This window comes from Engystomops pustulosus, chromosome 7 (assembly GCF_040894005.1).
Source record: "Engystomops pustulosus chromosome 7, aEngPut4.maternal, whole genome shotgun sequence".
NCBI lineage: Eukaryota > Metazoa > Chordata > Amphibia > Anura > Leptodactylidae > Engystomops > Engystomops pustulosus.
The window spans coordinates 20,784,552-20,796,984 of record NC_092417.1 but is presented as its reverse complement, the minus strand read 5'-3'; the positions used below and the strand labels follow the sequence as shown (position 1 = coordinate 20,796,984).

At 39.9% G+C, this 12,433-nt stretch overlaps 1 protein-coding gene across 3 annotated transcripts in view; it reads right to left on the bottom strand.

Annotated features, from left to right (window-relative positions):
• LOC140069386 (SLAM family member 8-like) overlaps positions 1-12,433 on the bottom strand; it is a 164,914-nt gene that overhangs the window by 63,152 nt on the left and 89,329 nt on the right. Inside the window, exon 1 of one of the 3 annotated variants that reach the window (XM_072115049.1) lies at positions 2,870-2,960. The exons of the other annotated variants lie outside the window; for them this stretch is intronic. The gene's annotated coding sequence lies outside the window, so the exon portion shown is untranslated. Of the gene's footprint in view, positions 1-2,869; positions 2,961-12,433 lie in introns of those variants that run through there. 3 annotated transcript variants of the gene reach the window in all.

The window sequence follows — 12,433 nt, the reverse complement described above, 5'->3', positions numbered from 1 at the left end:
CCTGCCCCCATGTAGTATACAGGCAGCCTGCCCCCAAGCAGGGCCGGTTCTAGACAAAGTGGGGCCCTGGGCAAAACTAAAAGTGGGGCCCCAAGATAAATCTATTTAATGACCAGTCACAGTCAGTAAGAGGCTCCTTGTTTTACCATACTAAAGCTGTAATATGGGAGAATTGTATAGGAGATAGTTAGATGATAGGGAGATTGATGGACAGCTTGGTGGCTCAGTGGTTAGCACTACAGCCTTGCAGCGCTGGTCAACATCTGCAAAGAGTTTGTATGTTCTCTCTGTGTTTGCGTGGGTTTCCTCCAGGTCCTACAGTTTCCTCCTACACTCCATAACATACTGGTAGGTTGATTAGATTGTGAGCCCCATTGGGGACAGGGACCAACGTGGCAAGCTCTGTGCAGCGATGCGTAATCATAAATACAGGAATTATTAATTATAATTATTATGAAAAAATATGAAAAATATGAAAGATTTCTAGATGCAGAACTATAAAGTAGATTATAAATACAGGAGATATGAGAGATAAATACAGTAGAAGAGAAATAGAAGATTTATTGAAAAATAGAGAAAAAGTGAGATATATAAATGGTCAGATTATATGAGAAAGATAACTAGACAGATAGATTTATAGACAGGAGATGACAGATAAGCATCTTCACCCGGGAATTAAACCAAGCTGTATTAACCATTTCACTTCCAGGCATTTCTGGATATTTTAACAACACCTTAGAAGAGCACATGAGTGAAATCTGGTTCATAGAAATCTCGTTATACCGTTTAGTTAAAATTTAATTCATTTTATTTAATCATTACACTTATTTAAAAACAACAGTATGACAATATAATTTGCAAGAATTAAATTATCCTCGGGAGTTCCACTGAAGCGTCCGCACTCCACACAAACACAGGAATATATCCAGGTTACTGTCCACATGTAAATTAATCAAAAAGATATTGTAAAGTGCCAGTGCCCCGATATTCATACATAGAGTTATCACAGGAATTATTGTAAAGTGCCAGTGCAACAGTAAATGGCAGTAAAACCTGACATAAATATATGACTAAAAGTTTTAAGTGTTATGTGCCCTTTTTATATTTGTATGGAATGGCGAAACTGGCTTACCCATGTTCTGTTTGGTGTGGGCGCTGATACCCCGACGCGCGTTTCGCTTTGCCGCTTCCTCAGGGGGCCTGTGCATATTTTGTCACACTATTGACCAGAGCAATTTTTACAATTTTGACATTTACAAATAAAATCGAAATCACAGCAAAAAGAATAAAAGTAAATCACAGCAAACCAAATATTTTCTGAAAGCAGACACTTGCCCCTATTTTCAAAATTGCATTAAAGAGTTTATAGACACAGGCGCCTTCATGCAATTTTGATTCAAACTGACACATGTTATAAAAAATACTTAAAATTTGACTTTGATGGCAAAAATGTGCTCCAAACAGAAAAAATGTCCCATATTGATCTGTTCACATGAATAAATCATCATAATATGACTAAAACTGAAATAACTAAATATCTGCTTTTCAGCTAGAAATTTTAAGACAGTCACAACCTGCAAAATATATCAATAAAACAGATTAAAAAGTAAAGGCGCCATAAAACCTATAGAATTTTGAAAGCAGACAACCAGGCGATGCATTTGGCAATTGACATTTGACCACCCTTATGTAACTTTGTGACAAACACAAATTATTAAACAAAAAGTGCATTGAAAATGCCTTCTTAATGTAGGTTTTTACATAAAACTCACATCAAAGTGGAGGTTTACTCACAAATAGGCATTTAAAAATAATAACACCAAGTGAGCAGATTTATATATACCACAATACACAACATCAAGAATTTACACTCCCAAAAATGCAAAACAACAAAAACCATGACATATTTGGTTGCTATCCACAAATGTGTTTAAAAATATAACACACACAAAATAAAAAGCTCCTATTCTGTCAAAATCAAATTTTTCCAGAAACCGCCATGTAAACAAGAATAACTTTTAAATTCATACACACTATCACCTTCATGCAATTTTGCAATAAAATGCAAAAATTGCTTGAAAATTCAAAATTTATTTAAAATATGTACAAACCCAGATACTTATGTAAAGAAAATATACTTTCCTAAAACAGCAAGATGTGAGGAGATCATACAGACCCCACATGTGTATATTCACCAAAATATGCAGCAAAGGGAATGTTACATCCACAGGAGACACCAAACTATTATTGCAGAATATTGCACTGGGCGTCACACAGATCTATCATTGTATGCGCCGTTACACAGTGTATATTTTCGTGTGTGTGTGTGTGTGTATACACACATATAAATATACAAAAAAAAAAGATTGGCAGATTTATTTAACAGTGTTCATGCAAAGTTTCAGCTCCTACACACTGGAGCATTTCTCACACAATCATTTAAAGTGCCAAATGTGAATTTATATAATACAAACAGGAAATGACATCATCAGATAAATAGTGATAAAAAAAATGGTATCATACATAATCCAAATCCATGTGCATAGATACTATAGTAATGTATTATCCTGATATTACATACTTACTTTATTGGTACTGTATAAAAAAGTATTAGTGACTCACCCAGGGTCGGCTCCAGGTTTCAGTAGGCCCCTGGGCGGCAGAGCCTCAGTGGGCCCAAACATCATCCAAAACAGCCTCCTCATGCTTATTTTATAAAAGCCCCCTTTCACTCCCCATGGATTCATTAGATACAGCCCCCCTCACCCCCATGGATTCCTTATGTACAGCCTTATGTGGGCCCCCCAGCAGCTCTGGGCCCTGGCACTTGCCCAGGAATACCCAGTGCTGGGGCCGGCCTTGGACTCACCCTCCTGGATGTGACCTTCACAGAATTACGATGGTGGCTGATACTTCTGTAGAGGCTTGTGCACCTAATTAATACTCACTCTCAGGCATGAGATCTCCACTATTTACCTTTGGGTGTGTGCAGAACTGATAGACTTTTGGATATCAGCATAGTGTGTTATGCTCATTAACCCTGTGAATGTCAGATCCAGGAGGCTGAGCCGCTGATACTTTTTTACATTGTTTCTTGGGATTTTTCGACACTATTTGATCTGCCCTATCAAGCATCCAAAAGGGATACTGAGGCAGATTTACTTACCCGGTCCATTCGCGATCCAGCGGCGCGTTCTCCGACGCTGAGTTGTGTCTTCCGGCAATTCACTAAGGTAGTGCGCCCGATGTCCACCAGGTGTCGCTGCTGCGCTGAAGTCCGCCGAGGTTTTTCCGAATTCGTCAGGTTTTCCGATGGCCACGCCCCGGATTTACATCGTGTGCATGCCGGTGCTGATGCGCCACAATCCAATCGCGTGCGCCAAAAACCCGGGGCAATTCAGGGAAAAACGGTAATATTCAGGAAACACGCCGGAAAATCGTGATTCGGGCCCTTAGTGAATGACCCCCACTGTCTTTTTGTTAGTTTATTAAAAACTTTGCTTTTTTCCTTTTTGGAAAACGTCTTCATTGGTGCAATTTCTTTTAGAACGTATTAATTTTTGCCAGTTGGTATATCTTTAATTACATGTTTAAGAGGGAAAGGGTCTGCTCTGAAAAAGGAGTTAGTGGCAGTGGGTTTAACATATGGACTGATATGGACAGCATTACATGTATGAACACGATAATGTTTATACTGCATTGTCATAGGAAAACTTGTGTTCATATGTTTTTTTTTTAAACTGTTTTATTGAAAAAATAATTATACAATGCTACAGGGGCTGGGCAGGCTGTATGCTACAGGGGTTGGGCAGGCTGTATACTACAGGGGTCTTGCTGGCTATATACTGGGAGGCTGTGACCAATGTATTTCCCACCCTCGGCTTATACTCGAGTCAATAGGTTTTCCCAGTTTTTTGTGTTGAAATTAGGGGTCTTGGCTTATACTCGGGTCGGCTTATACTTGAGTATATACGGTAAGTAATCGTTATCATAGTCAACAGTATGTCATATTCAGCTGAGTTCTCATGGTGCTCATTAAGAGTACATACTAACATATTACACATTGAAATACATCCTAACACCAAAACCTAACCAATGAACAGACTGATCTATCCACCAGCTAAGGAAACACATGACATCTTTTGTTACATGGGGTGTATTTCTGGAGCAAGGAGGAGGGGGGGGGGGGGTTATAATGATGGTAGACATCATACATCAAACGAAACACTAGCCACTTATAGAGGTTGTCTGTGTAAATTTGCCTCCATTTCATCTGGGGTGAAAGAAGTATGTGGAGAGTCACACCATGTCTTCCATACCTTATCAAATTTCTCAGCACATCCCCTGCATTTGCAAAGCACCCGTTCATATGGAATAATGTGGTGAGCTAATTGTTTCCATTGTGAGAGAGAGGGCTCAGAGTCGCCCATCCAGCGTAGGGCGATGGCTTTCCTGGCTAAAAATAGAGATTCCCGAAGGAGGATCCTTTCGTGATGAGACCAGCTCATTTCATAGTCACGGTTAAATTATTTGTGAGAGACGCCGGGATATGTACCTGCCTCCTGGAACGATAAAAAATGTTATCATTGTTAATGCTGATAAATCAATATTGTATGGAGCCCCATTATGGGTACACAATTCGGACTTTTATGTACTTACCTTGATTTTTTTCTGGGTCCGTTCCATGTCTTCAGGATCTCCCTGGGTCATGTGACCAAGGTGTTCCAGGAGGCAGGTACATATCCCGGCGGATGGATGGACAAGAAACTTAACATACTCTGCTAGTCGTTTTTCTGGGTATTGGAGAGGTTGATGTGAAATCCAGGAGATTAGGAACTTTAACCCCTTAAGGACGCAGCCTGTTTGCAGGTTAAGGCTCGCAACTTTTTTTTGAAATTTGACCAGTGTCTCTTCCTGTGGTAATAACTTTTGAACACTGTTACTTATCAAAGTGATTCTGAGATTGTTATTTCCCCACATGTTGTACTTCATTTTAGTGGTAAATTTTGGCTGATAAGTTTTGCGTTTATTTACAAAAAAAAGAAAAAAATGATGAATTTTTAGAAAAATTTGCCATTTTCGAAATTCTAAATCACCGCGTTTTCAGGCAGATAGATTTACCACCTAAATAACTTGCAGAATAACATTTCCCATTTGTCTACTTTACATTTTCATAATTTTTGAAATGTTTGGATAATTTTTTTTGACGTCACGCGGCCTACAAATCGAATAGCGATTTTCCGTATTTTCGGAATTGACTATTTTGGGGATAAATACTGTTTGAAATCAAATTTTACATATTTAGCAACAAAACCCCCTATATAACCAACCCATTTTCAAATCTGAACCCCTCAAACTATCAGAAACAGCTTTTACAAAGATTGTTAACCCCTTGAGATCTTCATAGTAATTGAATCAAAATGGCGGTGAAATTTAGAATGGTCAAATTTTGTCGGTTATACGTTCATTTAGCCCTAAAATTTACACATTTCCAAAAGATAAAAAGAGAAAACCCACCATAAAATTTGTTCTACAATTTCTCCTGAGTGCAGAGACCCCCCACACGTGGCCGTTACTTGTGTTATGGGGGCACAGCGAGGCGCAGAAGGGAAGGAGCACCCTGCAGCTGCCAGGATTTTAGTTTTCTGGTTGCCCCCTTTTGAAGGCTATAAAATTTTTGCTTTTCCGTTATTTGGGCCATGTGACGGCATTTTTTTTGCGGGACGAGATGCTTTTTCCAGTGTTACCATTTTGGGGTTGGTATCACCTATTGTTGAAAATTTTGGAACTTTTTTTGAGGTCATGAGTAGAAAAGCATCAATTCTGTACTGGATTTTTTACTTTTTTTTTTTTTCGTGTTCACCGTATATCCTAATAATCCTGTTATCTTTATTCTATGGGTCGATACAATTACGGGGATACCAGACATGAATATGTTTTCTTATGTTTTACTAAATTTGCCAAATAAAACCCTAATGTGGGGAAAAATCTATCATTTTTGCATCGCCGTCTTCCAAGTGGCATAACATTGTTACGTTTTTGGCTACAGAGCTGGTTGATGGCTTGTTTTTTGCGGAACATGTTGTTCTTTGCAACAATATCATTCTGGAGTACATATGTTTTGTTGATCACTTTTTATTGCATTTTTAGTGGGATATAATAGGTAAAAATCATAATGTTTGGCGGGTTTTTGACGTATTTTTTACGGCGTTCATCATATGGGTTCAATAGTTATTTAGTTTTATTCTATGGATTGTTACGGACGCGATGATACTATATATGTGGGGTTTGTGTTATGATTTAGACTTTTATGAGCGTTATATGTCTCTTTATATGTTTTGGGGCTTATGGGCATTTTTAGTGATTTATAAAGTAATTTTTTATTGAAAAACATTATTTTGTAAATTTTTTTACTTGATCCATCATGGGACATGAACAAGCAATCATCTGATTGCTTGTTCCTGATAATACTCTGCAATACTAATGTATTGCAGAGTATTATCAGTGCCAGCCCATGCAGATGCATAGGCTGACACTTTGCCTTTAAGATGACGTCACAGACGCCATCTTAAAGGTAAACCCTCTAGGCTTCTCTGGGGTCCCGATCGGACCCCAGAGGAGCCAAAACAGCGATGCCCCCCCCCCGAAAACGGTGCGGGGGGGGGGCGATCGTGGGGTAAAGACCCCCAGAAGGCATGTTAAATGCCGCGGTCGCGTTGACCGCGGCATTTAACGGGTTAAACACCCGCGATCGGAGCCCACTCCGATTACCGCTGAAATCCCGTGGCTAACGATGCAGGTTCGGCTGCTATACAGAGCTGAATCGGCATCGTCTCTGCGCCGTAGCTGTACTGCGCTGAGCGCTAATCGCGGGACTCAGCGCAGTACAGCTACGGCGCAGAGCGCTAAGGGGTTAACTGTCCAGCTAGATAATAAAGGAAAATGTTAGGTAGGGCCATACCCGCCTGGGATTTAGGTCTCTGCAATTTAGCGAGCTGCAATTTTGATCTAAAGGATCCCCAGATAAAGGTGATTATCATGGAGTCCAGGGTGCGAAAGAAGTGTTTGGGGATCGGGTAAAAAAACGTGTTGGATCACATAGAGACATTTTGGCAGAACCACCATTTTGACTAGGTTGATCCTGCCTGCCACTGATAAAGGAAGGGCGGCCCATGTTTTGAATTTATCCCTGAAATATCCCAATAAAGGGAAGACATTGAGATCAAGAGCCATCTTGGGTTGTCTTGTTAAAGTCACTCCTAGGTATTTAAATTTATCCATGACCACTAGATCAGACACTGTTTCAGGGGGGTTGTTGGCCCTGTCAGAGGATAAGTACAAAAGACAAGATTTGTCCCAGTTTATACGTAGTCCTGAATACAGACTAAAATCATTTATTAAGTCAATTGCTCTGGGCAGGGAAGTGTCTGGTTGTGACATGAGAAGGAGAAGGTCATCCGCGTAAAGGGCAAGACGATCCTGTCCCGTCTCGTGGGGCACCCCCGTAAATATTGTATCCTTACGGATTTTGATTGCCAGTGCTAAGGCAAATAAAAGGGGCGAAAGGGGACACCCTTGAAGAGTGCCTCTTGCGAGTGGGAATGAATCAGATAGTAAACCATTTACAGATATAGAGGCTCGTGGATTCTTGTAGAGAATTGACACCCACTTACAAAAGTTAGGTCCAAAATGGAACCTACGCAGCACAGCCTGTAGATACTGCCACTCCACAGAGTCAAAGGCTTTGGCCGTGTCTAAAAGCCCAGTCCTCTTTCTTCTCTACACCTATTTGCATAATGATTTGTGACCTTCTCAGATTTTCAGAGGTGGACCTCCCAAGCATGAAGCCTGATTGGTCTTCATGAACCAGAGATGTAATGACTTTGTTCAGTCTACATGCCAATATCTTGGTTAGTATTTTATAGTCGTAATTCAACAAAGAAATGGGCCTGTAAGAGTCACATTCCTTTGTATTTTTGTCAGGCTTAAGAATAACCACAGTATTTGCCATGTAGAGCGATTCCGGGAGGTACCCTCTATTAAATGAGGAGTTAAACATTTGCAACATAAGGGGTAGAAGGGAGTGCTGATATTTAAGCCACATTTCTAAGGGGAGGCCGTCGGGCCCTGAAGCCTTACCCCTTGCCATCAATTTTAGCGCCTCTTGGAGCTCCTCGAGTGTCAATGGGGCATCTAGCATTTCCCGTTGAGATTGACTAAGTGTAGGACAATCCACCCCCGAGAGCTAATCATTAGTAGCGGCCACAGAGCAGTCTGTTTGAGAGGAGTATAAATCCCTATAGAACTCCGCAAAGTCCGTTAATATGTCATCATTAGATGTAATAGCAGTTCCTCCAGCAGAGGTTAGCTGCAGCACCGTGGGAGACGCTTTATTCTGATGTATTAATTGTGCTAATAAGCTACTAGACTGGTTGCCCAGCTCAAAATATTTCTGGTGCGCAAAGAAGGAACGCCTCTTTTCTTTTTCATAAAGGCAATGCAAGTATTGCTGGCCTGTAGATAACCATTTATCCTTATTTATGGTAGAAGGATCTGCAATGTAGGCTGCCTCTAACTGGGCATAAGTGGCGGCTAGTTCGGCTTCTTCCCTACGAGCCTCTTTCTTAACATACGATATTGCAGATTGTAAACATCCCTGTATGTAGGTTTTAAGAGCCTCCCACATGGGAACCTGGGGGTCCATCATGTCATTATGCGCCAGGTAGTCAGCTATTTGAGCCGGAGTGCAGTCAGTGGCAGGCAGGAGAGAAAACCAGAAGGGGTGGGTTTTCCCAGGTTTTTGTGGTAAAATTAGGGGCCTCGCTTATACTTGGTTCGGCTTATACTCGAGTATATACAGTAATTCCTTTACTGTATCAAAGGGAATTAACCTAGCTATAAAAATTTGTGAGATAAAATGTATTCCTTTATTTTCCCAAAAGAAAACTCCTTCAACCTCTGATTCTGCCATAATGCGAAAATGTTGTGCTATTATTTATTTTGAAGATTTCAAAATTCTTTTTAACCCATTCCCAAACTTTCCAAAAACAATGACATAGTGGTAAACTTCTAACTCTAAAGCGGTCCAATCGACCTGATTCTAATAAAACTATCCCATTACTAGTGTCTATTCCTACTGAATGTTATTTATTAACATTAAAGGGGTGTTCTCATCTTGTCTCGGCAGTCACAGTCAATTTTATTTATCTGCCATATATATATATATATATAAACATTTCTTCAATTAGATATTATTTTAAAACATTTTCCTGTGTGAAGATAATTTTTCATAAATGTAGTGATATGGTCCCTTAGAAACAAGATTGTGTCCTTGGATGCGACCACCTCTGCTGGAGTGATTGCACAAAGAAATAAAAGGTTTTTGTATATGAAATGTCCGGGAGTAACTACATGTACCACAGCCGTCCTGTGGTAATGATTGCTGAATCCAGGAGGTCAGGCAGTACTGAATGAGTGTGAGGTGGTCGTATCCAAGGAAGCCATCTAGTTTCTAAGAGACAACATGGCTGTATTAATGAGAAATTATCTTCACAAAAGAACATTTTTTTTAATCAAAATCCAATTGAAGAAATGTTTACATATGGCAAATTAATTAAATTAAATTAAATGTAAATGCCCAGATGGGAAATACCCCTTTAATGTTTTGTTTTCCTAATTTTAGTTGTCTATGTTTTTGAGAAGATCTTTATTCCAACTTTGGGCCTATGCATTCTCACATCCTGCTCCACTTATTGTGGGTCCATTTCTGTCATAATTAATGATGATGATACAAATATACAGTGTACAACTCTCATTATTGGTATATGACAGTGAATGTATTTGGGCTGTCTAACATCTCTACAATAGGTTTCCTTGATAAATAGCTGTTATGGGGTATAATCACAATAAGATGTATTTGTTATATATATGCAGTCCCTGGGTTAAGTACAAGATAGGTTCTGCAGGTTTGTTCTTAAGTTGAATTTGTATGTAAGTCGGAACTGTATATTTTATAATTGTAACCTGAGCCAGAATTTTTTTGATCTCTGACAATTTGGTTGTAAAAATGTTGGGTTATAATAAGAACCAGGATTATCACTAAATCTTCATTACAGACGCCTGTGATAACTGTTATAGCTGATTATTGCAGCCTAGGACTAAAGTACAATAAATTACCAATATCCAGAGGTCTGTTTGTAATTAGGGGTCGTCTGTAAGTCGGGTGTTCTTAAGTAGGGGACCGTATGTAATGTATGTATGTGTGTGTGTGTATATATATATATATATATATATATATATTATGCATTGGCACTTTATACATTGATGTAGCTATTGTGATATAGACATGTATTGTATGACTGTCGCGATTGCACTTTCATGTTCGCGCACCTCGCACTACGGCATCTTTTAGCACCTTGCACTTTTTCATATTTCTAGAAGTTTTATGATTGTCCATTTTTACAATTATTTGTGTGTTTTATTGTGAATTTGTTGAAAATAATACATTTCCATTGTTTATGTCCATTTAACTACCATGTACAAAGGCTATTATTCACATGTTATGGTATTTCTGCACACAATAGACGTGTTAAAGATATTACACTGGACTCAGACGCCATCTTACGTATTGTCGGACATTTTAAAGATTCAGCATTCATTTCACATAACTTTGTGTAGTGATAACTAAGTTTGGGTGTTTCCCTCTCTGAACAAAGACTTAGTGTTCGCTAGCAGCACCTAGTGGAAGGTATCCAGGTGGACATCTGGACATTTGGTTTATGTGAAGTTTCAGTATTTGCATGTAGCCAATAGTATTAGACTCCTTTGTGTGCTTACATCCAATAGTGTTACATTTCCTGGGTGAGAACACCCAATTATAGTTGCTGCTTTCCTAATTACACGCCTTATGTAAAGTGCCTTATGGTTTTCTATAAATGTGTCAGCCCCACAATAAAGTAGCAGTCTTGTTGCTAACTTCCTGCAAGGACAGGTCTTGTCTTTTCATTCAAGTTAGTCAATTCCAGCGCTGGACACAGACTCATTTAATTTGAAAGTCACCTTACAATGATTAGGGGTTTGAGCCCCAGATATAAATCTATAAGAAATGGCGTCTCCTGGTTGGGCATACTTTTATGGACATCTAACCATCGAGGTGACCTCCGCAAGAGTCCAGGCGGCCAGTGACCAGAACTGACAATGAGCGCTCGTCGGGGTAAGTCAAGTCTATTTTTGTCTACCTTGACTGTAGTTCTGTTTCACTGGCTGAAAGGGACTGGGTAAGGTCACCTCCTTGTGTGATATTATGTACTTTGCCTTACATGTCCATGTATAATAGTATGTGCACGATGATTTCGGCAAAGGATCACTTGTACGGTGACCGACAGAGACTGGACGTGACAATGTATGTTGTACAAAAAGGTCTGCAGTGCCCTCTTGTGGATTGTTGAGATAGTTCAGAAAGTTTGTGATGGTGTTGAGATTTTTGTTCATGTAAGCACGGATAGAATCTGGAAGTTTGCAGAGACAAATTCTGGCCAAATTTACGTATCATTCCTTCGGGATTGATGCGGCCCCGTGATGCGGGAAGGACAATAGAGACAAGAAGGACACTGACGGGAATTTTACAGTTGAGCGTAATCTCCTTGATTTCTGAAATATTGTGTGAAGGTCTCTAATTTGTACTTACTGATAGGTAGCGGGGTAGTCTGGAGCTGTATGTACGGAGGATATCTATAGCCCTTGAACAAAATCAGGTATTCCACAGATTCCACAAAATGGGTAGTGAGCAAAGTAAGACTGTAGCTGGACACTGCAGACCTAAAAAGGCAACTGACATAGTGTCACACAGGAAAGGTAAAGAGTGGGTAAAAGGAAGTTATGAGGTATTGAAGTTTTTGGGTATGTTAGATGGTCCCCTGAGTGTGCAGAGGTAGGAGACAGCACTTGATGTAAATGGTGGCTGGCTCAAAGACAAAAGTGGCACACCCAGGCAGAAGGTTGTTTTGATGTAAGTAGAGAGTTAATGACAAAGGAAAGTGGATGGGGTTGATTACTGGAGACTTAGACCAGTGACTACGGACGGACCAGGGCAGAGGGACAGGAATCCTAGAGAGTGCTCATTTAAAAAAAAAAAAAAAAAAATCTTTTGGAATGCAACCAGCACCCTCTTAGACTCCACCCCCGTATCTGGGGGTTAGAGAAGATGACACGCCCTACCATCTTTTAGTGGTGGCCATCTTAAGACAGTATATTCCCTTCAAGTCCCTGAAAGTTAATTGCCTATAACTCTACACTGTAGGCTGGTTGTAGGATAGCAGCCGAGTCATCCTTGAGGTGTCCTGGCGGATGTTTGAAATAAATGCCGGCAGGTGAATATTTTCATCAATTTCAAACATTTGCTAAGAGTCTTGAGTGTGCAACGCTGTTTGTTTAT